The 26717-nt window shown below is 48.1% G+C and overlaps 1 protein-coding gene and 1 long non-coding RNA gene across 3 annotated transcripts in view; one reads left to right on the top strand and one right to left on the bottom strand.

The window, feature by feature from the left end:
* Positions 1-26717, bottom strand: part of LOC137439417 (uncharacterized) — a 104241-nt gene that overhangs the window by 10872 nt on the left and 66652 nt on the right. Inside the window, exon 1 of one of the 2 annotated variants that reach the window (XR_010986924.2) lies at positions 19109-19368. The exons of the other annotated variant lie outside the window; for it this stretch is intronic. This is a non-coding gene — a long non-coding RNA (uncharacterized LOC137439417). Of the gene's footprint in view, positions 1-19108; positions 19369-26717 lie in introns of those variants that run through there. 2 annotated transcript variants of the gene reach the window in all.
* The window catches only part of SLC6A4 (solute carrier family 6 member 4), a 131334-nt gene that overhangs the window by 40007 nt on the left and 64610 nt on the right, over positions 1-26717 (top strand). The gene's annotated exons all lie outside the window — the stretch shown is intronic.

The raw sequence follows: 26717 nt of genomic DNA, 5'->3' as shown, positions 1-26717 counted from the left end.
GACAGACAAGACAGACAGACAAGAGGGAAAGGGCCGGTTCAAGGGAGTGATCAGCACTCTGACCTGGGCTGGAATTAGGAATGGGCAAGCTGGGCAGTTGCCCAGGGGGCTCCACAACCAGGGGGCCTCCACAACCAGGGGGCCTCCACATATTTCATGAAAAAAAAAAATTGTTAGGAAAAATGTACAGTAAAACTTCCTCCAACGCAGCTTCCTCAAACACGGTTTCCAATTTACGCGCTGAATTAAATGCGTCAAAACCTCCCCAACACGAGGGTGTGTTTCGCATTTACGCGATCGTGGCTGGTGTTTTCCCAAAGATGTATATTATTCTTATTCCTTGTTACTGTACTGTACTTTACTTAACCCTTTTACACACAAGGCAGGTGTTCTTAGGCTAAATACAAGGCTAAAAAGAACCCCCTTCTGTGGACAAGGGTTAATTAATATTTAATTTATACATACGATGATACGAGTCGCCACCTGCCGTCATCGGCGATCGCAGTTCGATCGCAGTTCAAATCGCAGATCGCACCCCTTATCGCAGATCGAGTTCGATCACAGTGAATGAATCAACCATTATGGTACGGTACGGAAGGCCGAAGATATAAAATCCGTTCCAGCGTTCGTGCAGGAGCCTCCATCGCAACATCGCAACAGCTACCAGCAGCACTTCAACCCCTTCCAACAGCAAATCATCACCCAATCCTTCAACAACCACCTCACAATAAGGGGAGTTATTTTGCAATAATACAGAACTATTATGATACTAACACTTATTTTAAAGTATATTTAATAATGCTGCACCATTCCATACAAAGAAACATGTAAAAAAAGCAAGAGAGGCTGTTTTAGGATCAGTTTTTTGGGAGCCCGGAACATATCCCCAATTTCCCCATACGCTTAATGATTCCTCCAACGCGAATTCCTCCAACACGAGGTTATCCCAGAACGTATCCCCCACGTTGGAGGAAGTTTTACTGTATTTGTAACAATGGAAGCGTTCCTATTGATGCTGCTAATCTTTCAGGCTGGACAAAGGGATAATACTGACTCATCCTTGGTAAGCAGTGTGCAGTATATGCAGTGTGTATCACCATGGGGGCATCAAGGAAAGCAAATGCACCATAGATATTTGGGTTGTCACCTGCCATATTGTAGCAATTGCACTGCTACATTCCAGATTTTTCGCAAATAAAATAAACGCAAATTTTCTTGCAGGAATGAGTGGAATGGACAGGCACAAAGGTCCACGACATTTTGCAAGTGGTGCTGCAAAGAGGAATGTATCCAAGGAACGTACTGAAAGAGAAGCTCAAGAACTTGTAAAAACACCTCGAATGGCTGAATTCTTCACTCGTCCATCAGCTTCAGAAGCAGACAGTGCTTCACCTTCAGTACAAGCAGAGCAGGCGCCTGCTGCAGAGACACCAGCCTCATCTTCATCCGGCCTGTCTACGGTAGAAAATGACCAGAATGTCGAGAAGACAGACACTGCTTCAAAGCAAGTGCTTCCAGAATCTCATACAAATACACAGGTTGATGACATCAGCGTACGGCCAGAGCATATGACGAAAGAATTCATTGGCTATTGGGCTGTGAAATGTGCTGAGGATCTCCACCACAGTGATGTCAAGTCTTTGGATGCCCAATCAGCAATACAAAAATTGGCAAACAATGTCAGTCGGAAATGTACACCAGCTATGTTTGAGCGACGAAATCGAAATGGGGAAGTTGTGATACGCTCTTGGCTTTGTTTTTCACCAGCAAATGGTCGACTCTTCTGCTTCTTTTGCAAGCTAATGGGTGTTGCAAGATCCCAATTCACACATGATGGGTTCTGCGACTGGAAACACGCTAGTGATCGACTTGGTGTCCATGAGCAATCAAAAGAGCACATTCAAGCAGTTTTGTCAGCAGCAAGTCGTGCAAAGAAAGCTGGACGTGTAGACTGTGAACTTGCACAAGAAGCGGCTCGAATTGAGCAATATTGGCGCAGTCTTCTAAAGCGACTGGTCAGTGTGCTTAAATTTGCATGTGAATGAGGCCTAGCTCTTCGTGGAGATAATGAAACATTTGGATCTCCTCATAATGGAAACTACTTGGGAATACTAGAGCTTTTGGCTGAATATGATGATTTCCTCAGGCAACACATCCAGAATCATGCAAATCGTGGCAGTGGTCATACAAACTATTTGTCTTCAACCATCTGTGAAGAACTTGTCTTACTAATGGGCAATGAAGTTCTGAATGAAATCATTTCATGCATAAAACTGTCAAAATACTATTCAGTTTCTCTTGATTCCACAGCTGATGAAGGTCATGTTGATCAACTAACTCTGATCTTCAGATACATGGAGCATAATACACTTGTTGAGAGATTTATGAAGTTCTTGCCAAATCAAGGACACAAGACTCAAGAAATGTTTGAAGGATTGATGAAATTCCTTGCAGACCATGACATTGACATTCAGAATTGTCGTGGGCAATCATATGATAAAGCCTCAGCAATGAGTGGGAGATACAATGGTCTTCAAGCTAAAGTGGCAGCTGAAAATCCTCATGCAGTTTGGATACCCTGTGCTGGACATTCACTGAACCTAGTTGGACAAGCAGCAGCTGAATGTTGTCAAGCAGCTGTGGCATTTTTTGACTTCCTCGAGGCAATTTATGTGTTCTTCATAGCTTCCACACATCGTTATGAAATTCTTACAGACTCACTGAAGACTGTGGAATCTGGTCCTGTATCTGTGCCAAAGAGGGTTTCTACAACACGATGGTCCTGTCGATCCGAAGCAGTAAAAGCACTCGCCCAAGGATATCACCCAATCCGTGAAGCACTTGCCAAAATAGCAAGAGATGAAAATGAGATGTCCAAAGCACGTTCTGAGGCAAATGGTCTCCATGACAGGATGTTCAAACTGGAGACTGACATCTGTGCTGTTTTTTGGCGTGACATTCTTGACAGAGTTAACGCCACAAGTCACATGTTGCAAGATCAAAAACTTGATCTGAACACAGCAGTAGCAATGTTGAAGTCCTTGCAATGTGTTGTATGTGAAAAACGAGAATGCTTTCATGTTTATGAGGAGAAAGGAAAGGAGATGTCTGGAACTGATGATTATGTGCAGCTGCAAACACGCAATCGTCAACGAAATGTGCGCCTCAATCCATTGGATGATGGACGATCAGAAGAAGCTGCACTCTCACTGTCTGAAAAATTTCGAGTTCAGAATTTTCTTCCAGTAATTGATCAGTTTCTGAGTTCATTTGAGCAACGATTGGAAGCCTATGAGAACACCTGTTCTCTTGTCGGTTTCTTGCGTAAACTGGAATCACTGGACTGCGATGAAATTGAAGCGGCTGCAGCAAAATTGGTTGCTGAGTACAAGGATGATCTAGATCAAACACTTGGTGTTGAACTTGTGCAGTTTGCAGCCTTCCTCACTCATTTACTGGAATACGAAGATGATAAGATAGGGACAGAACATTTCCTTTACAAACTGTTGATGGACAAGAAAGTTGCGGATACATTTCCAAATGTCGAGATAATGCTACGGATGTACTTGGTGCTCTTGGTCACAAACTGTTCTGGAGAACGTTCATTCAGTAAAATGAAGTTCATCAAGCACTACAATGTGTCATGATAGGCTCAGTCACCTGGTCTTGATGAGAATTGAATGTGACATTCTTAGAGAGATTGACTTCGACAAATTGATCCAAGACTTTGCCAGGGTCAAGCCTCGTAAAGTGCCTAGTCTGTAAATATAGGTATTAGGTACTTTACTAGATACTTATGATTGATCATGATTGACCTGCTTGCTTATTCACCATTCAGATTCTTCACACTTGAAACATATGAACTTTGTAGATTCTTATAGATTGATCATGATGTTTAAAGATGTGCCTGCTTGCTTATTCAAATTCTTTATGCTTGAAACATAGGAACTAGATTCTTATATACTGTAGATTGATCATGATGTTTATAGATGTACATTTTTATTCAGATTCTTTGTACTTGAAAAATATACTTTATGGATGACTGTAACTATGTCTTGTCACATTTTTAGTATTCTAAGGTAGTATTCTAAGGTCAGACTTGTCACTCCACTACTGAAGGCTGCCCAGGGGCCTCTGCATGTCTAAATCCGGCCCTCACTGACCGTGATTGCGCTGCCCTGACAAATCTGACCAGCAAGGAAGAATGCAAAAGATTTGGCCTCTGACTTGGTGGGGTGTGCAACCATCGCGATGAGGCATCTTCAATAGTTGCACCTTCAGAGTTGATAATGACGGTAGAACCTAGCTCGTCTTCACGCTGTTGAAACCAAAGCGTTCAGAATCATTGGAATCTCCCGCGATGAAGCTAACTCCGAGGGCCTTTCACTCACTCACCGCAGGCAGGTTGGTGGTCTTTCCGTCTTCTACCGACTCCTCTCCGGCCTTGCGCCCCCAGCTCTCTCTGGGCTCTGTCCCCCAAATATTCCTACAGGTCGCACAAGATCTGCCTGCAACCCTCTTATGGTTGAACTGCCAAAATCAAGACTCTCTGCTCACCTTCACTCCTTCATTCCTCTTTTCTCCCACCTCTGGAACAAACTCCCTCACTCTCTTCAATCCCACTCCTCCCTCCAGGTCTTTAAAACAGCTGTTCACCACCATCTCTTATCTTCCCCCATCCAAAACCTTGATCTTTTCTACCCCCGCTAATTTCACCCCAAATCCACTTTTTTGAAATACCGACTTCCTTCCTGGAAGTCCTTGGTGTCCTTGTGTTTTATACTTCTCCCACCTTCCTCCCCCTTCCCACGCCTCCTCCCCCCAAGCCCTCTCCCTCCCACACATCTCCCGATGTCCCTGCTCTCAAATGTTGTGTTTGTGTGCTTCCCCTTCTCTCCCCATCTTGTTTACCGCTCCATCTTTTTATATATTTTGTTTGTCTGTTTGATTTGTTTGTGTGATAAATGTTAGCTCTTTCACGAGCCTCGATTCAGTATACAAAAAAAGAAAAAGAAAAAAAAGAATCAATATCGGAATCCTAGCTCGAAATACACGATTTCTCGATGCAAGCTGCCATTTGGATCAAGGTGGGTGTTCTGAGTGTGACGTCACTGGAGAAAATCGAAAATCGACACTTTAGGGCTTTTTCGGCACTTTGTGAGTGGCAAAAAAATTCCCTTCAAATTAGAACGTGATTAATGATTTCCCCAAAAAAAAATTGTGTTTCAGTTCCCCTTTAAGGGCCAATGCATTGCTAAGTCATTTGGTTTTATTCTGAACTACACACACCTAAGACAAAACTGATGGCAGATGGACAAAATAAAATAACAACAGAATGCAGACAACGAAATGAGATAAGAAACCGAGGCAAGCAGAAAGGCAGATAGAGAGATGAGGTGATCAATTTCAGAGAAATTAACTCGATCACAGGAACACATGATCAACTAGAACGGCACTCAGTAGAGAGCATACCTCCACCTGGTTGGCCATATCACTCAATTTGCTTGTTTTCTTGTGACGTCATCGGAGCACGCGCGCAGGGCACCCTGGGACACCTCGGCCATTTTGATACCCTCTCGAACAACGTCGTCAGCGGATTCACATTAAATAGTTTTTGATCACGACCAGTCATGCCAATTTGCGGCGTATTTCGTTGTTCAAACAGGCCAGGCGTTAGGCCAGGAGTTAAGTTTTACAAAACGCCCAAACTTCTACTGAATCAGGGTGAGGAAACAAGAAATTTAAGTGAAGAGAGGCGGCGTTTGTGGAAGGCTGCCATCAATCGCAGTGACATCCAAACAGAATCACAGTGGGATCGCACACCTGTCTGCTCCGAGCATTTTGTTAACAGTAAGTAAGAACATGTTTCATGGAATGCGAAACCTGGAACATAAAAGTATTGAATTTGAAACTGTCCAATAAACTTTCTAAAGTTATGTACTCTTATCAACTCGGTCAAAATGAATCTCGATTTTATCATGTGAAGAACGTGCTATGTATTCGTTGCTTACATGATAAATATAGGTGATGACTTATGGCCATACGCACAAAGCACACATGGCGGCACTCACTTCGCACTGTGCGTCACATGTCTACAAAGTATGCACACATGCATGCACAGCTTAAAACTGCAGTGGTTTTTGAACAAATGGAGGGCACTTAATCAATCAGGTCCATAACATTAACACAAGCAGCTTTAAAAAATACATGTTTGTTTAATATATTAATACCTTGGATCGAATCAAGTGGACGTCATTCAGTTCTTTGTGTAGGATTTGTCGCACCCATCCATCTTGGTACAACCTGTATGCCTCGAGGGATTTATACTTCTTCAACTCATCTTTGGTATAGGCCGATTTGCTGAACAACAGGTAGTTGATCACGTCGATGTGGGTCACCTGAGGCCACTTGCTCACATTCTTCTCAAATTGATCATTTGATGATAGACCATAAGGGTCACACCCAATGACAGAAATCTTCTCTTTGTAACGAACAAGAACGTCCGGGGGGAGCGTCTCTTGGTAGCCAAGGTTGGCACTCGCACTGCTAGCCATACTCAAGCCTGGATCTACCGTATCCTTACGTACACTCCAAGTCTGTTCTACAGGTAGTTGGTTGCAGGTTGACCCACTGCCCAGGTGTTCACCAGTTCACTGGTCCACGGCAAACTTAAACCGAATGTTCTGTGTTTGTTGGGCAACAATACGTAATATAAACTAGATGGCACCACACTCCACATGAACGTGACAAAACAAACAAAATTACTTTATAAAACAGACTTTTTGCGATCCGCATTCACCATAAACCAACGCAACAAATCAATATCAGCGCACACGGACAGATTAGCTTGGGTATCAAAATGGCCGCCGCGCAATGCGAGATGGGTAACTGTGACGTCAGTGAAAACAAAGGATGGTGAAGAATCACTTAAAAAATTAAATAATTATCGTATCCGAATGCATATTCAGATCTTCACCAAAATCGAATCGTCCTTGTCCTAGCTCGACCCAACCTCTCCACCAAGTTTCGTCCAAATCCGACCACAACGTTTTGAGATATCCTGCTATGTATCGTTTTTGGCCCGATCTCCCAATGGTGAAGAATCACTTAAAAATTCTACTAGCCGGATCCGAATCCGGATGTTCACCAAAAACAGAAAAATAAACAAACAAGAAGACGTCATGCGGAGCACGATACTTGCAAAATCCCCCCCACGCACCCCCCAAAAAGGTTTTCCATTGATGCAGCAAATTGTCCATTTCATCAAGATTGTTCCGCTTCTGGTTCCGCTTCTGGTCCCTCGAGCGACGGGGCTTGCTTCGATCTCTCCACGGCATCAAAGTTTGAGTGTTTTCCCGTTCGTTTCTTTGTCAAATTTCCGCTGCGTATTTTGTTGTGCATGTGTTATTGTGTGTTTCCATTTGGTTTTGGTTTTGTAGTTGTTGCAAATTTGTGTGTAATTAGTCGTTTCTTTGTGTGCGCCTCGTGCGGCCTGGTGTCTCGTGCGGCCTCCTCGTCTCGACTTGTGCCTCGCCCCCTATATCTCGTTTGTTCTTTCACCTCTGCTGCTGCTTTCTCAAATCCACGTTCTCACTTAGAGACTTTTCCCAGATTGTTTTCATGGTTTTGTTTAAATATTTATTTAAATATGTTTAAACCGCAGCCGTGATGCTGACGCCGCCCTCCCTCCCCCACCCCCCAGAATTTCCATGTTTTAAACGTTTCCCAGTGTGTACCCTGCATAAGAATCGGTACACTGTATCCCTGCGTGTCGTAAGAGGTGACCAAGAGGGTTGGCGTCAGGAAGGGCATCCGGCCATAAAAACATTGCCTCAAAAAGAGAACCATGACAATTACATCTACATATGGGCAGGGTACAGCCCGAAGTGGAGATCGGTTTCTGAGGTTTGGGACATGGAATGTAGGGACAATGACAGGGAGATCAGGAGAAGTGGTGGAAGTATTGGTCAGAAGAAGAGTGGACATATGTTGTGTGCAAGAGACGAGATGGAAGGGAAGTGGTGTGAGAATGGTGAAGGGTAGGCAGGGCCAGAAATACAAGTTTGTGTGGCAAGGGTGCCCGGAGGGCGTGAATGGTGTTGGTGTCCTGTTTTCTGAGGAGTTTGTAGACAGTGTGGTGAGTGTGACTAGAGTGAGTGATAGGTTCATGATGGTGAAAATGATGATTGGAAAGCTCTTGGTGAACGTCATCTCGGGATATGCTCCGCAGGTTGGTCGAAGCGATGAAGAGAAGGACAAGTTCTGGTGTGCGATAGAGAAGCTGATGGAAAACGTGAAAGATGAGGAAGTTGTTGTGGTAGGAGGAGACCTAAATGGACATGTGCGAAGACGTATGGATGGTTTTGACGGAGTTCATGGGGGTTACGGATATGGTGTGAGAAATGGAGAAGGTGAAAGGATTTTGGAGTTTGCTGATGGAGCTGATTTGTTGATTTGTAATACTCAGTTCCAGAAAGAGGATAATAAGCTTGTTACATACACGTCAGGTGGGTCGACGACAACCGTTGATTACCTGATGGTGCGAAGGCGAGATAGGGAGCACCTCCGAGACACAAAGGTGATCCCGGGGGAGGAGGCTGTTTCACAGCACCACTTGGTTGTCTGCGACGTAAGGGTGAAAGGTGCGAGGAGAGCTCGGCGGGTGAAGTACCAACCGAGAATGAAGGTGTGGAGGTTGAAAGAGGTGACGGTAATGTAGGCATTAAAAGAGAGGCTGAGTAGGGTCGAGGATGATGTGGTTGAGCTTGAAAGTGGTTGGATGTCGATGAAAGCTAGTCTGTTGGGAGCCATTGGTGGAAACAGCAGAGCATGAAAGTTATAAGGCAGCCAGGAAGGCTGCAAAGAAAGAGGTAGCAAAGGCGCAGGAGGCATGTAGGAAAATGTTCGGAGAACGCTTGGATTCGGAAGAGGGTCAGAAAGCAGTATTCAGGATTGCAAAGCAGATAGCGAAAGAGAGGTGTGATGTGATGGGGGTGAGTTGCTTGAAGGATGAAGTGGGACAAATCGTTGTCGACCCAGATGGAATTAAAGGAAGATGGAAAAGATATATGGAAATGCTGTTGAATACAGAGAATGAATGGGATGGCAACATAGAGAGTAACCCAGTTTTAGGACTGGCAGAGAAGATAACTGAGAAGGAAGTTGAGGAAGCGATAAAAGCAATGAAGGGTAGAAAAGCGGGAGGGCCGACGGGAGTTGTGGGAGATATGTTGAAGGCAGCAGGAAGTTGGGGTGTGAAGAGAATGACAGAGATCTGTAATCTGGTGGTGAAAGAAGGCCGCATTCCAGTGGATTGGGAACTGAGTACCCTCGTCCCTCTATACAAGGGGAAAGGTGACCCTCTGGAGTGTGGCTCGTACCAAGCGATAAAGTTATTGGAGCATGGAATGAAGGTATTGGAAAGGGTGTTGGAGAGGAGGATAAGGAAGAAAGTGAAGATCGACGAAATGCAGTTTGGATTCATGCCAGGAAGAGGAACGACAGATGCGCTTTTCATTGTGAGGCAGTTGCAGGAGAAGTACATGGAGAAGAGGAAGAAGTTGTTTCTTGGGTTTGTTGATCTGGAGAAAGCATTCGATCGGGTTCCACGCAAAGTATTGACATGGGCATTGAGGAAGTTAGGAGTGGAGGAATGGTTGATCAGAGTAGTGATGGCAATGTACAAAAGAGCGCGCACAGCTGTAAGGACGAAGGACGGGAACAGGGGTGAGTTTGAGGTGAAGGTGGGAGTGCATCAGGGGTCGGTACTAAGTCCACTACTATTTGTAGCTGTGATGGAGGTGCTGGCTCAGAACGTAAAGGAGGGTTTACCGTGGGAGTTGTTGTATGCAGATGATCTGGTGTTGATTGCGGAAAGTATGGATGGACTGAAGGAAAAGATGAACACGTGGAAGGAATGTATGGAGACAAAAGGTCTGAAGGTGAATATCGGAAAGACGAAGGTGATGGCAAGTGGTAAAGCATGTGGTGAGGTGGAAAGAACTGGGAAGTGGCCCTGTGCTGTGTGTCGGAAGGGTGTTGGAGTGAACTCCATTCAGTGTACAATGTGCGCTGAGTGGGTTCATCAAAAATGTAGTGGTCTGAGAGGGTCATTAACCAGTGTGGCAGCTACATTCAAATGTAAGGTGTGCACAGAGGGAGCTGCAGATGGAGGAAATGTTGAGTTGGATCTTGGAGACGGCGTGAAGCTGGAAGGTGTGAAAACATTTTGCTACCTCGGAGACATGCTGAATGGAGAAGGTGGATCAGACTCGGCAACGGTTGCTCGAGTGAGATGTGCATGGAAGACGTTTCGGGAATTGAGTGGCGTGCTGATGATGAGGGGAGTGTCGTTGAAGCTGAAGGGAAAGGTGTATGCTGCATGTAGACATGGGTAATGAATGTAGAGCAGCAACGAAGGTTGGAAAGGGTGGAAATGCGAATGGTTCGACGGATGTGCGGAGTATCGTTGAGAGAGAGGAAGACAAATGATGAATTGCGAAAGATGATGGGAATAGAGCCTGTGATTGATGCTGTGAAGAGGAACAGGTTGAGATGGTTTGGTCATGTGTTGAGGAAGGATGACAGTGACTGGTTGAGAAGAGTGATGGAAATGAATGTAGAAGGAAGTAGAAGACGGGGAAGACCGAGAAAGACTTGGCTAAAGATGGTGGAAGAAGAAATGCGGGCAAGGGGGTTAACAAGGAGAGATGCAGAAAATAGGGCAAAATGGAGAAGATTGTCATGGGGACCGCAAGGCTAACCCCCGCTCTAGCAGGGAAAATGGCCTTTAAAATGCATGTTGTGTTGTTGTTGTATCAAGATTAAAATTGACGATCTTGATCAAAGCTCGGGTCAACAGGATGAAAAGTGACGATTTTTCAGATGAAAAATGATGATTTTAGAAGTTTGACCTTGAGTTGCCCTTTGACCTTTTGACCCTAAAAATAGTTGGTTTCCCAATTCAGTGACGCAATACGCAAATGCTGTTCAATTTTCAAGTCAATTGGATGGAAATTGATTGGTTTTCAAATGAAAATTGATGATTTTGGAAATTTGACCTTGAGTTGACCTTTGACCTGTTGACCTCAAATAGTTCATTTCCCAATTTAGTGACTCACTATGCAAATGCTGTTCAATTTTCAATTCAATCGGATTTAAAATTGCGATTTTAGAAATTTGACCTCCAGATGACCTTTGACCTCAAAATCAATAGGCTTCTCAATTGGACGACCTATACAACTTGGTGAAGTTTCGTGATGATAAGTTTAGAATTGTGACCTGTAGGCCAGTGACAAACAAACAAACAGACAGACAAACAGACAGTACAAACGCAACCGATCAATATACTTGGAAAATCTTCGATTTTGCAAATAACAAACAGACAAGGATGAAAAACATAACCTCCATCCACCTTTGGTGGTGGAGGTAACTAGAACGACACTCGGTATAGAGAGCATACATACTTCCACCAGGCTGCCCTTCGCTCCACCCTTCACGACCGTATTACCTTGTTTAATTTGAATTAAAGGTGTGAGGATATGGCACAAGCATGATGGGCCGAATGTACTGTACACCTGAAGTATTAAGGCTTAATTGTGTGTATCCCTCTACATAAATACTACATCTTGGTTCATATAATTATCCATGAAGATAAACTGTCCACATAACCCATCCATTAGTCTTTTTTGTAAACACAACACCAAGGCTCATGGAAGAGCCAGGTGACAGAAGTTAAAGGTAAACAAGCTCACAGTGGGACAGCAGGGCCACAGTTATACACAATAATCAGGGGGGGTTAACAAAAATGAAAAGAGGAGAGAAGGGAAGGAAGCACAGTAACTTGCAAGGAAGAGGGTTAGGTCCAATTAGGTACAGGAATAATGCGGTAGAAAATATGGCAGGTAGGGTTTGCGATTGACATGAGATGGCAGGCACTACCTGTGTGGTGCTTTCCACATACTTCCACTCCTTTGTTCCACATAATTTTGAAGCCCAGGAAGGGGAAGTTGGATTGAACAGCCTCAGGAAGGCGATACCATAAACGGGATAAAAGAGGAACAAAGGAGTGGAGGTATGTGGAATGCCTGGATTTTGGGAGTATAATGAAGAAGAGGTAGGTGGCATCATTGAGCCGCTGGTGCAATCCCTTCTGTAAGTTAGGGCAAGAAATCTTCGCGAAGGACACCGTGGGGATCTTTAACGTCCACCAACTAATGCCAAAAGAGTGGATGTCCCGTTTAATATCAATCCGAGGGACGACACACACATTGATGAATTACCATGTGTGCAGAACACCGGAATGACAGTTTGTAGCTGGGCTGAGATTCAAAACCAGGTAAGACAGCTTAGAGGAAAATGTGCATACCTCTAAACCATCCTGCCAGCCTAAACCTCTCTGTGATGTGAGAGCAATAGTCTGTGTGCTTGGGCCTCATCATGGGATATTCGAATAATGTTGTGAGCTTTAGATTTCACAGAATCCAGAAGAGATGCTTCTGTCCAATTGTTTGAGGTTTCTGACCTCCAACCTTATTGAGATAGGAACAGCAGCACATCCGGTGTTGAGCAACCAGGACAGCATTCAACGTCATGGTCAGTCTTTAGACCAGCAAAACCCTTCCTCGGGCACCACATCTGACTCTCTTATTCAGTGAGACATAGCGATGTGGGCACGGTAGGACACCCGCGGAGCCCGGCGGACCGGGGACGCGCGAGCCTACGCGTTAGCGTGCTACGGCGGAATCAACGGCTTCAGCCATGGCCGGGCCGATAGGCCCGGTCGCACCGGAAACGAACTGGTTCGACACCCGTGCTGGAGGGATCGCGGGCGACTGAGATGAATTAATTAATTAATTAATTAATTTGAGACGTCCAATCATTATTGTTTGGAAATTTGGAAGAGCTTGACTCTAGCCTTTCCCTTGTGAGTGCAGGGAGGAACTTAACCCTTAGACTTAGTTTTACGTACACCCTGAGGAACGCTCACAGTGGGACGTCAAGACAACCAGAAGGGACGGGGTTCTCCTGACCACGTGGCCCTCGATTTGGGAAGTGAGAGGCTCTTGAAAAGAGGAAGTTCTTCATACCAGCAGCAATGATGGATTTCAAGTAATCTTACTGGTCTGTAGTTGACAGGATTGGTTTATGCACCCTTCCCATGTATGGTAGTGGCGTTTGTCAACTTCCAGGCAGCCAGGAGGCGGCCATAGGAGGACAGGCTGAAGAGAGGCAAGAGCAGCAAAGTAGGCTTTGGGAAAACAGGTATTGATAACATCTGGACCCATTGCTGAAGCACTGTCGATTGTTGATATAACCTTCTTTGTCTTCTCGGATGAAAAGGACACAAAGTCCGGTGGACGTAAGAGGGAGTAAGGTGGGGACAAAGCGAGATGGTTTGGGTACCGTACATGAGATTTGAAGGAAAACACTGAGATGAGACATTCTGCCTTGTCATTAGCAGAATGTACAGTGATGCTGTTTGAGCTGAAGGAGGGGGAGCATATACACCAAAGAAGGACTTTCACATCACTTCCAGGAATGGCCTTTCAGAAGCATACACCAGATCATCATTTCCTCAGGCTGATGGTTTACATCTCATTCTCATTGTTTACTTACTCATCCTACTTTGACGATGAAATAGAAGAAAACTCAATTGCAAGAGGTTACTTGACCTACACTATAAATATACAGTGTCCATTTACTTAAATATCTACTGATATTGTAATTAAAAATCAAATCCCACATATTATACGAGTTAATGAGATAGAGTATTAGCCCAAAGTCTTGCTTTTATGAAACATTCCATGGTATATTGTCTCTTCCAAGAGGCAAGGGGTGTTCAAAAAGTTAACGGGATAAGTGTACATTTATTTAATAAATGGGAATAAATTCCTGCGTGCGACTAATGTGAAAAAAAATCCTCTGACTCACCCTGGGACTAAAGCCCAAATCTGACTCACCCCGGGAACCTCATCGTGAACGCAGGGACAGCCCACCGAGGCAATGAGTCTCCGGGCTATCCGATCAGAAGTTTCTCACACGAACACTGCAAGCTTCAATGCTTCAACAAACAATAAGGAATGCCACAATTAGTAGGCGATGAAGTGCTCAATCCAAGCACCACGCTTCTGGATGACAGCTGCCATACGGACACTGAAGTTGTCTATAAGTCAGTTGAGAACTAGAGCTGGTATGCATCTAATTTCCATCTGATGTTATTCTTCAACTCCTGCAGTGTGTGGGTTGTTTTCATTGACTTTAGCTTTGCGGGATCCCAATAGTTAGCAGTCGGGAGGAGACGAATCAATGGAGTGGGGAGGATTTGGGTTGTGCAACATCCGTCCATCAAGAAATGAGTCGATCACCCGGGGAATGTCTCAAACGCCAAAACTCCATTAGGCGTTTGCGGTGTTTGCGGTTTTGCTGGGAGATGACTGATTTTAGTGATCTCTAGATTCCTTCTCAGTTCCGGAAGGAATCTTCTCTGAAGCATGTCCATGCATCTATCTGTATTGGCTGTCACTGTTTGTTCGGACCGGACTATGGACCAATGAGGGGGAGTGCCGTTCTGTTGAAAAATGATAGCAGGTCTTCAATCTGTAGGAAGGCAAATCCTTCAAACATGTTCATGTAAATTGTTGAGGTCGCTGTATCCTCTGCAAAGAAAAACGGGCCCACCAAGCGGTCATGGATAAGACCACAACACATTGACTTTTGGACTGTCGTGAATGTGTTAAATGACCACGTGGGGGTTTCGGAGCCCCAGATCCTCGCATTGTGCTGGTTGACCTTCCCCGATACACGAAAGCAAGCTTCGTCTGTGAACATGATCTTTTCAGGTAATCTATGCGATCATCATCATCCTCTATAGGACTGAACATTCCCAAGGCAAACGTCCTGCATTTGGGTCTGTCATTTGGTTTGAGTTCCTACAGCATCTGCACCTTATAGACTTAAAGCTTCAGTCTTTTATGAAAAATCCTGTGTACAGTGGTGGTTGGTAGTCCCAGTTCTCTGGATGCGCATGGGATGGATTTTCTGGGACTTCATTGAAATGATTCACGCACTCGTTCAACGTCTGCTGCACTTGTGCTTGGTCGACCAGTACTTTTCTGTTTCTGACAACTTCCTGTCTCCTTAAACCCCTTGTACGACTCTCTGATACTATTCCGTGATGGCAGATTCCTTCCATACCTTGTACGGAAATTATACTGAACTTGCGTGTCAGATCTCATCTCCATGAACCATTTGACGCACTGAGCATTCTCCTGTGGTCACCATTTCCCTTTTCATTAAACCACCAAATCTGAAAATAAAGAAAATTTTGAGTTTCTGTATCATATAAAACAAAGCATATAATTGTGTCATTTGTGGTACTGATATTAACAACAAAGCTGTCCAAGTCTTTTTGGAACACACTGTATATGTGTATGTATATTTCACCACATTGCCATCAGTGCAGTGGAATCAACAAAAACATGGGGTACTCTTCGATGCAGAGCCCCCTGCTTTCATCACAATTTCAGTTGGATTGTATAGGAAGAAGGATCGTATCCAATCACAGACTGATCAGAAGCGATACTAACTCTTGTTGACTTTTTGTATCTTCTCACTAATTGTATTACACTCGGCATTTGCCACACAAATGGAAAAGATGGCAGTATAATCATCACTGCTTCTATGACGCTTTACCTGTATGCTCTGACCAGTTATAAATTGGAGGTCATTAGGAACAACCACTGGTACATTATGCCAGTTCGCGCATGATCCAGGTGGTTATTTCTCTAGGAAGCACTCAATGAATGGGAAAGAGTAAACACAGAATTATAGTCTGCCTCATGGAAGTTTGGGCTAGAAGGATACCTTTAGACTCCTCGAGATATGTGCACTCTTTTCTGAGATGTCTTGCCTGGGTTCAAATTTCGACGCAGTTATAAATGGTCACCCTGGTGTTTCGCAGGCATTGCGATGAATCTGTGCTGTCCAACAGATGGATGTTATCCTGGAGGACCCTTCTGCCTGCACTTGATGTGACCAGCACTGATAAAGATCCACGGTGTCTTTCAAGAAGAAGGGGGAGTTATCGCCAGAAATTCTGAACAAATTCCAAATTCCTGTCACCTTCAGTCGAGTATCCTGCATCGGAGTGGCAACCCGTCCAGGATTGGTTCTAGACTAGAAACATTTCATGTAAACACGTGATACACCCTGGAGCTCTGCAAAAAGCATGGGCGTATAATAATAATGTCTGGTGATCGAAATGAATATCGAAAAATTATGGTGGGGTGATAATAATAATAATAATTATTATTAATGTTATTATTTCCTCGTAAAAAACCTGTCAAAAATTATGGCTTGGAACAGTTTATTAGACGGTGCAGCCTCGTGAGCGTGCCAAAGTCTGAAGCCTCGGCCCAGTTTGCTTATATCTTCTTTATTTATTGGACATCATACAGATTGTGAGGACATCATTCATTGTGAGGCAGTTGCAGGAGAAGTACATGGAGAAGAGGAAGAAGTTGTTTCTTGGGTTTGTTGATCTGGAGAAAGCATTCGATCGGGTTCCACGCAAAGTATTGACATGGGCATTGAGGAAGTTAGGAGTGGAGGAATGGTTGATCAGAGTAGTGATGGCAATGTACAAAAGAGTGCGCACAGCTGTAAGGACGAAGGATGGGAACAGTGGTGAGTTTGAGGTGAAGGTGGGAGTGCATCAGGGGTCGGTACTAAGTCCACTACTATTTGTAGCTGTGATGGAGGTGCTGGCTCAGAACGTAAAGGAGGGTTTACCGTGGGAGTTGTTGTATGCAGATGATCTGGTGTTGATTGCGGAAAGTATGGATGGACTGAAGGAAAAGATGAACACGTGGAAGGAATGTATGGAGACAAAAGGATTGAAGGTGAATATCGGAAAGACGAAGGTGATGGCAAGTGGTAAAGCATGTGGTGAGGTGGAAAGAACTGGGAAGTGGCCCTGTGCTGTGTGTAGGAAGGGTGTCGGAGTGAACTCCATTCAGTGTACAATGTGCGCTGAGTGGGTTCATCAAAAATGTAGTGGTCTGAGAGGGTCATTAACCAGTGTGGCAGCTACATTCAAATGTAAGGTGTGCACAGAGGGAGCTGCAGATGGAGGAAACGTTGAGTAGGATCTTGGAGACGGCGTGAAGCTGGAAGGTGTGAAAACATTTTGCTACCTCGGAGACATGCTGAATGGAGGAGGTGGATCAGACTCGGCAACGGTTGCTCGAGTGAGATGTGCATGGAAGAAGTTTCGGGAATTGAGTGGCGTGCTGATGATGAGGGGAGTGTCGTTGAAGCTGAAGGGAAAGGTGTATGCTGCATGTGTGAGAAGTGTTATGATTTATGGGAGCGAGACATGGGTAATGAACGTAGAGCAGCAACGAAGGTTGGAAAGGGTGGAAATGCGAATGGTTCGACGGATGTGTGGAGTATCGGTGAGAGAGAGGAAGACAAATGATGAATTGCGAAAGATGATGGGAATAGAGCCTGTGAAGAGGAACAGGTTGAGATGGTTTGGTCATGTGTTGAGGAAGGATGAAAGTGACTGGTTGAGAAGAGTGATGGAAATGAATGTAGAAGGAAGTAGAAGATGGGGAAGACCGAGAAAGACTTGGCTAAAGATGGTGGAAGAAGAAATGCGGGCAAGGGGGTTAACAAGGAGAGATGCAGAAAATAGGGCAAAATGGAGAAGATTGTCATGGGGACCGCAAGGCTAACCCCCGCTCTAGCAGGGAAAATGGCCTTTTAAAATGCATGTTGTTGTTGTATACAGATGTAAATGAACGCTCGTTTTACTCGCTCGCTCATTGCACATCACGTGCAGCGAATTTCACCTTCCTGCGCGTTATATTTATTGTTATTTTTAAAAACGCTTCTGTACACCGCCATTGAGGCTCGGTTTGCAAACCACCAGCTACAATTCCAATAGAAGAGACATTATTGCTCTTTTATGGAAAATGTTTTTCGATTTTATTTTATTCTCAAAAATAGACTGTGGCGAACACACATTCGTGTTAAAAGTTTGGCCTTTAAAAGTCGACTCAACTCGACCTTATGAAGGGGGACGGACATCATTACAAACACGTAAACGGACATTGTGTTCATATGGCAGTTCATAATTACATATGGCAGCATTCTTCAAGAAAATTTACAGGAAATAAATAATCATTTCTGTGAAAATACCTCCACGGTATGAACTTCTCCAGAAGAATAATAGAATCTACATAATAATAGTAATAAAATTCTCCAGAACTAATAATAATCTAGCATTGTACTGTATATAATTATTTCACAGTACAATGCGGTCCTTGTTTCTTCTGGTAGTAAATAACAGGCCAGAGCATCTACCCAGGGTACTTTTGAACGTATATCTCCTTTTATGGGTTTGTTGGGCTGGGTGACATTTTAATAAGATGCCTTGGTTGATAATAATCAAGCAGCAACGGCACGAAATTTCCTTTTCAAAATGCCTCCCTGATAGACATCATAGGTGTTTTGATCCGTTTATCTCACAATATTGCAATGTATAATTTTTGGAGCAATTGTACCAGACTTTCATATACATTTTACAGCAGCCATAGTAAAATGACAATTTCATTTCAGTATTCCTGAAAGCTTATCGCAAAGTTTTATGGGTCTCGAAGAGATAGCGAGTGGAGAAACAACATTATTTGTGTTATATTAGTGTGGGTTTATTTATTAAAATCGCCTTTTTTACATTTACAAACACACATGCATACAAGGTGTCTCAATAAAATGTAGATTGAGTTTGTAAATGAAAACTATACTATGTTGTTGTTCTGCACTGCCATATGGGTAACAGCTGATTCATGACAGGCACTCATTCCATCACATGCTAACGCCATGTGTTAGGTATTAGTAACACACAACACAACATGGCTGCTCTTTCTCTGTTGTTTCATTAATTTTTGTGAAAAATCTGTAATCAAGTCTGCATACATTTTATATCAGGAAGTTGCTCGACTTCCGATGTAGGGATTGCACGGACACTCCATAAGTTTAATACAACACAAATTCTCAAAACAATCGACCAACATACAAACTTCTCAACCTATAAAGTACCTACCAGTAGCGTGTGGAATATTTCAAACACGAAAATACTCATGAAACTTTAACACTCATGAAACTACAAAACTGACCAATTCAAAATAGCCCGACTGTAACTCTTCTTCCTCTTATTCTTTTTTTTTAGACGTCAGAAGTCAAAGACTTTGTTTAAACACAAATTGACCATTTTATAGTGGGAAGGTCCTTGCCTACTCAAATTTCTCACAACTTGAAAGAATTCCATTAAAAGTAGGCATAACTGCTTCACCACCACGGAGCCCGAGGGCCAATCACACCGAAATGGGCGTGGTTAACTGCGTAAAATGACGTACAGGCTGACACCGGCGACAACAGAAAAACACTTTTAATACAAGTGTGATTAATGGTGGAATATCACCATTGTTGCCAAACGTACGATGATTATCGATATATATATATATATATACATACATACATACATATACCTGTATATATAACCAAAAAAAAGTGAAGCTGAAAAACACACACTGCTTGTCCACTCTCTATCCATCTTGTCCATTGTCCACACCATGACCATGTGTCCTCCCCACATCCATTACTTGCCCCAGTCTCCCTCCATTTTGTTCTTCAACCTTGCTGTTGTTGTTACCCCCCTCTCGCTACTGTTCCTTTTGTGCTGTTGTTCCTGATCCGTTCAGTGTTGTTGACTTGTAGCTCTTCCATGAGCATTGACTCTATTTACAAAAAAGCTTCGATCAACCCATGTGAGTATGTCTATTAATTACATACCATTTTCATGTGATTACTGTACTGTACTGTACCTCTATCAACATTTTCATTGCATCGTAATCGACCGTGAGTACTTCTATTATAATTACGTATTATTGCTTTGTGACCACGTCTTCACCTGTCTATTCGACCTTTAGACCTTTCAGACCATTACACCTTTCGGCCGTTATATGATGGCGTTGCACTGAAAGCGCAGGTGCTTGAACACATTGGATGTGCAGCAAGTCTCAAAATTTCAGAATCTACATTTTCTGTTTTCAAGCACATATTATACACCGCACCAGTGATAAACAAATCAACTGCATTCTTAAAGTCCAATAACCTTAGTAACAAGCGTTACGCCTAGGTCCCCCGTTGGGGAAGTGATGTGAGTTGACAAAGTGGAAGACGCAGAAAACATGCTATTGAAGGAGCTGCGCTCCAACGCGAGTCGAAAGAATTGACGCGACCAAAGACGGAATTCGTCCGAGTTGCTTTATTGAAACAAAACAGCTCAGGTATTCTGAAAAGCCCGTTTATCGGGCAGCAATATATATACACATTTATGCCCGGGCGTTTGCCCGGGAAAACCGAGACCGGGCATGCCCGGGTGTCAAGGGCGAGTCCTGGAAAGGCGAGTCTGGACATGCCCGGGCGTCCTGGACGCGGCCTGGCAAGTCGAGGCTGGGCGTGCCCGAGCGCTCTGGGCGAGCCCTGGAAAGGCGAGAGCGGGCATGCCCGGACGCTCTGGGCGAGCCCTGGAAAGGCGAGTCTGGACATGCCCGGGCGTCCTGGACGCGGCCTGGCAAGTCGAGGCTGGGCGTGCCCGGGCGCTCTGGGCGAGCCCTGGAAAGGCGAGAGCGGGCATGCCCGGGAAAGACGAGACCGGGCGTGCCCGGGAGGTTCGGGCGTGCCCGGGAACAGCGAGTCCGGGCATGCCCAGGAGAGGCGCATCTGGGCCCGTCCGGACTGGCGATCGCGCCCTGGCCGCGTCCTGGCAGGTGCAAGGCGATTGTGTACATTCAGCGGGAACCGCTACACATGCCCCTCCAGAATCGACCTGCACCAGCAGGGTCAATTTAAGGGGGGTCCGGATGACCCGGCCGAAGCGACCCCTGGAGGGTCGTGGGGGGGGGGGTCCGATCCGGTGGTGGGTGGTCGAGCGGGGAGCACTGTAGACGGGGGGCGGCCTCGCCGCGGAGGAACGGCCAACCGTGGTGGTCGGTCGACGTCCACGTGCGCCGGTTTGAGGCGGTCCACAGAGATCCGGTCCGACCGGCCGCCGACGTCGACGACGAAGGACTTGTCGCCCCGTCGCAGGACCCGGAAGGGCCCGTCATACGGCGGCCGGAGTGGCCCCCGGTGCGCGTCATGACGCACAAAGACGTACTCCGCTGTGCGAAGCACCGGGGGGACGTAGGACTGGGGGCCACCGTGGCGGGACGTTGGCATGGGGGCAAATCGGCGGGCGGCCTCCTGGAGGTCCGAGCGCTGGTGTGCGGCGGACCAGGGACTGGTAGCGTCGGGCACGAACGCGGAGCGGCTGGCCGTAGACGAGCTCGGCGGCGGACGCCCGGAGGTCCTCCTTGGGGGCCGTGCGGAGGCCCAAAAGGACCCACGGCAGCCGGTCGGTCCAACCGTCGTCCTGAAGGCTGGCCATGAGTGCGGCCTTCATGGAGTGGTGAAACCGCTCGCACAACCCGTTGGCTTGGGGGTGGTAGGCCGTGGTGTGGTGCAGCGTGACCCCCAACGAGCGGGCGACCGCGCCCCAAAGTTCGGACGTGAACTGTTGGCCGCGGTCGGACGAGATGTCCGCCGGTGCGCCGAAGCGCGCGACCCAGGTGGCGATGAACGCCTGCGCCACGTCGGCGGTGGAGGTGAGGGGCACGGCCTCGGGCCACCTGGTGGTCCTGTCCACCATGGTGAGCAGGTGGGTGAACCCCCGCGATGGGGGCAGGGGACCCACCAGGTCCACGTGGACGTGGTCGAAACGCCGTGCAGGCACGGTGAAAGGTGCTAGCGGGGCCTGGGTGTTGCGGTGGACCTTGGCCTTGGTCCGCTGGCAGGCCGTGCAGGCATTGGCCCAGTCGCGGACGTTCCGTCGAAGGCCGTGCCAGACGAAACGCGCCGACACCAGCTTCTGAGAAGCTTTCCGGCCCGGGTGAGAAAGGCCGTGGATGGAGGCGAAGATGCGGCGCTGCCAGGAAACGGGCACGATGGGGCGAGGCTGGCCCTGGGAGACGTCGCAGAGCAGGACGGTGCCCGCGAAGGGGATGTCGGCCAGGCGGAGGCCCGTGTCCACCGCCCGGAGGGCCTGCACCGAGGTGTCGGTGGTCTGGTCGGCCGCGATGAGCGCGAAGTCCACGCCGAGGTGGACCGCGTTCGCGCTGGCCCGAGAAAGGCAGTCGGCCACGGCGTTGTCTTTGCCGGCGACGTGCCGGATGTCCGTGGTGAATTCCGACACGGCGGAGAGGTGGCGCTGCTGGCGGGCCGACCACGGCTCCGTGACTTTGGCCATTGCGTCGACCAACGGCTTGTGGTCGACGAAAGCCGTGAACGGGCGGCCCTCCAGGAGGTGTCGGAAATGGCGAACGGCCAGGAATAGACCGAGCAGCTCGCGGTCGAACGTGCTGTATTTTAACTCGTTCGGCCGGAGCTGCCGGCTGAAAAAAGCGAGTGGCTGCCAAACCCCGTCCACCCATTGTTCATGGACGGCACCCACCGCGTAGTTGGAGGCGTCCGTAGTGAGGGCGATGGGCGCGTTGAGCACCGGGTGAGCCAGCAGCGTTGCGTCGGCGAGGGCCCGTTTTGCGCTCGCGAAGGCCGCGTCCATGGCCGCGGACCAAACGATGTCATGCTTGGCCGGCTTGCCCCGGAGGGCCTCGTAAAGGGGCCGCATGAGCTGAGCAGCGCGGGGCACGAATCGGTGATAAAAATTCACCATGCCGAGGAACTCTTGTAGGGCCTTGATGGAACGGGGGCGCGGGAACGTGGTGATGGCCTCGACCTTGGTCGGCAGCGGCACGGCCCCGGTCTTGGTGATGCGGTGGCCCAAAAAGTCAACGGTCGTCGTGCCGAAGTGGCATTTGGCCGGGTTGACAATTAAGCCGTGCTCGCTGAGGCGACCGAACAGTGTTCGGAGGTGGAGGAGGTGCTCGGCGCGGGACGTGCTGGCGACGAGGATGTCGTCCAGATAGACGAAAAGAAATGGCAGGTCGCGCAGCACGCCGTCCATAAAGCGCTGGAACGCCTGGGCCGCGTTCTTGAGGCCAAACGGCATCCTCAAAAATTCGAACAGGCCGAACGGCGTGATGACGGCCGTCTTCGGGACGTCGGCCGCCCGGACAGGTACCTGGTGGTATCCCCGTATCAGGTCAATTTTGGAAAATATGACCCGTCTCGCCATACGGGCGGAAAAGTCCTGGATGTGCGGGTTCGGGTACCTGTCGGGGGTGGTAGCGTCGTTGAGGCGGCGGTAGTCGCCACACGGGCGCCATCCGCCCCCCGGCTTTGGCACGATGTGCAGTGGTGAGGCCCACGCGCTATTGGAGCGCCGCACGATGCCGAGGTGCTCCAACGCGTCGAACTCGGCCTTTGCCACGGCGAGCTTGGCCGGGTCGAGGCGGCGGGCCCTGGCGTAGACCGGCGGGCCCGTAGTGGGTATGTGGTGCTCGATCCCATGCTGCACTGCGACGGCCGAAAACGTCGGCCGCGTGAGGGCCGGGAATTCCGCGAGCAGGCGAGCGAACTCGTTCGCCGTCGGGAGGGCGCACGCCAGTTCGGTCGGCGCGGAGCTGCTCATCGTGCACGCCAGGGAGCTGAAGGTCTCGGCGTTGACAAGGCGACGACGTTTGACGTCGACCAGCAGCCCGTGCGCGCAGAGGAAGTCGGCGCCCAGCAAAGCCATGGGGACGCAGGCGGTCACAAAGGTCCACTGAAAGCGCTGGCTGCCGAAGCAGAGGGTGACGTCGCGCGGGCCGAAAGTGCGTATGGCCGAGCCATTAGCAGCGACCAAAGAGGGGCCGCAAATGGCGTCCCGCCTGTCCTGCTCGGAGGCGGGTATGACGCTCAGTTGGGCGCCGGTGTCACAAAGGAAACGCCGCCCGGACGCTTTGTCCCGAATAAAAAGCAAGTTGACCGAGTGGCCGGCGCTCATACCTGGGAATGAACGCCGGCCCGGCCGTTTCCCGACTTGCCGAAAGTGCACGGGGGTCGGCACGTCCGAGCCTTGTGTCCGAACCTGGCGTGGTAATAACACCACGCCTGGTCAGGTGGAGGCTCCGGCCGTCGTGTCGGAAGCGGTCGGCGCGGTGTGGCGGCCACCAGTTGCACCGGCAGTTCGGCCTCCAACCGCGCAGGGCGCTCGGGCGTCGTGGGCGTCGCCTCGGACGGCGGCAGGCTCCAGGTAGCCACGCCGATGTGTTGGCCCGCCGAGGCGATCTTATCGGCTTCCCTGGCGAGGGCGCGGGGATCGGTGATCGACGTGCCAGCCAGGGCGAGGCGTACCGGGTGAGGCAGCTGGCGAAGGAACAGCTCGCGGAACAGAAAATCCGGAGAGTGCTCACCGAGCAACGAGAGCATATAGTCCATGCGCTCGGACTGGCGCGTGTCGCCGAGCTCGGGCAGGTCGAGCAGGCGCCGTGCGCGTGCCGCCGGTGAGAGGACGAAAGCGTCGAGGAGGAGCGTCTTCAGCACGTCATACTTGTCGGCAGCCGGCGGGTGCTCGAGGAGGCTCAGGGCGCGGGCCGTGGTGGCGGAACCGAGCGCTGCCACGACGTGGTGGAAGCGGGTGTCGTCCGCGGTGATGCCTCGCAGGGCGAACTGGGAGTCCGCCTGGGCGAACCAAACAGCCGCGTGAGCCTCCCAGAAGGTAGGCAGTTGAAGAGTCACTGCCGTGTCCATGTCGGTAGGTCACCAGTGAAGGAGCTGCGCTCCAACGCTAGTCGAAAGAATTGACGCGACCAAAGACGGAATTCGTCAGAGTTGCTTTATTGAAACAAAACAGCTCAGGTATTCTGAAAAGCCCGTTTATCGGGCAGCAATATATAAACACATTTATGCCCGGGCGTTTGCCCGGGAAAACCGAGACCGGGCATGCCCGGGTGTCAAGGCCGAGTCCTGGAAAGGCGAGTCTGGACATGCCCGGGCGGCCTGGCAAGTCGAGGCTGGGCGTGCCCGAGCGCTCTGGGCGAGCCCTGGAAAGGCGAGAGCGGGCATGCCCGGACGCTCTGGGCGAGCCCTGGAAAGGCGAGTCTGGACATGCCCGGGCGTCCTGGACACGGCCTGGCAAGTCGAGGCTGGGCGTGCCCGGGCGCTCTGGGCGAGCCCTGGAAAGGCGAGAGCGGGCATGCCCGGGAAAGACGAGACCGGGCGTGCCTGGGAGGTTCGGGCGTGCCTGGGAACAGCGAGTCCGGGCATGCCCAGGGGAGGCGCGTCTGGGCCCGTCCGGACGAGCCCGGCATGGCGATTGCGCCCTGGCCGCGTCCTGGCAGGTGCAAGGCGATTGTGTACATTCAGCGGGAACCGCTACACTATGATATGATATTTCGCTCACAAGGTTCAGACATACATGGAGGCGGCCATCTTGGATTTTGACGTGGCGACCCAATTTTCAATAGCGTTCTTCCTTATGCCTAGATACACCCACACACCAGATTAGAAGTCGGTACTTCGCTTATTTTTCAAGATATTCCGCTCACAAGGTTCAGATATATATATGGTGGCGGCCATCTTGGATTTCGACGTGGCGACCCAATTTTCAATAGGGTTCTTCCTTATGCCGAGATACACCCACACACTAAATTAGAAGTTGGTACTTCGCTTATTTTTCAAGATATTTCGCTCACAAGGTTCAGACATACATGGCGGCGGCCATCTTGGATTTTGACGTGGCGACCCAATTTTAAACAGCGTTCGTCCTTATGCCGAGATACACCCACACACCCGATTAGAAGCTGGTACTTCGCTTATTTTTCGAGATATTTCGTTCACAAGGTTCAGACATATATATGGTGGCGGCCATCTTCGATTTTGACGTGGCGACCCAATTTTCAATAGCGTTTTTCTTTATGCCGAGATACACCCACACACCAGATTAGAAGTTGGTACTTCGCTTATTTTTCAAGATATTTCGCTCACAAGGTTCAAACATATATATGGTGCTGGCCATCTTCGATTTTGACGTGGCGCCCCAATTTTCAATAGCGTTCTTCCTTATGCCGAGATACACCCACACACCAAATTAGAAGTTGGTACTTCACTTATTTTTCAAGATATTCATCTCACAAGGTTCAGACATACATGGCGGCGGCCATCTTGGATTTTGACGTGGCGACCCAATTTTAAACAGCGTTCTTGCTTGTGCCGAGATACACCGACACACCAGATTAGAAGTTGGTACTTCACGTATTTTTCAAGATATTCATCTCACAAGGTTCAGACATACATGGCGGCGGCCATCTTGGATTTTGACGTGGCGACCCAATTTTAAACAGCGTTCTTGCTTGTGCCTAGATACACCCACACACCAGATTAGAAGTTGGTACTTCGCTTCTTTTTGGAGATATTTCGCTCAAGTTTCAGACATATATATGGTGGCGGCCATCTTGGATTTTGACGTGACGACCCAATGTTCAATAGCGTTCTTCCTTATGCCGAGATACACCCACACATCAAATTAGAAGTTGGTACTTCGCTTATTTTTCAAGATATTCATCTCACAAGGTTCAGACATACATGGCGGCGGCCATCTTGGATTTTGACGTGGCGACCCAATTTTAAATAGCGTTCTTCCTTATGCCGAGATACACCCACACACCAGATTAGAAGTTGGTACTTCACTTATTTTTCAAGATATTCATCTCACAAGGTTCAGACATACA

This window comes from Myxine glutinosa, chromosome 14 (genome assembly GCF_964187855.1).
Source record: "Myxine glutinosa chromosome 14, kmMyxGlut1.1, whole genome shotgun sequence".
In the NCBI taxonomy this organism is placed as follows: domain Eukaryota; kingdom Metazoa; phylum Chordata; class Myxini; order Myxiniformes; family Myxinidae; genus Myxine; species Myxine glutinosa.
This window is presented reverse-complemented; position numbering and strand designations above follow the sequence as displayed.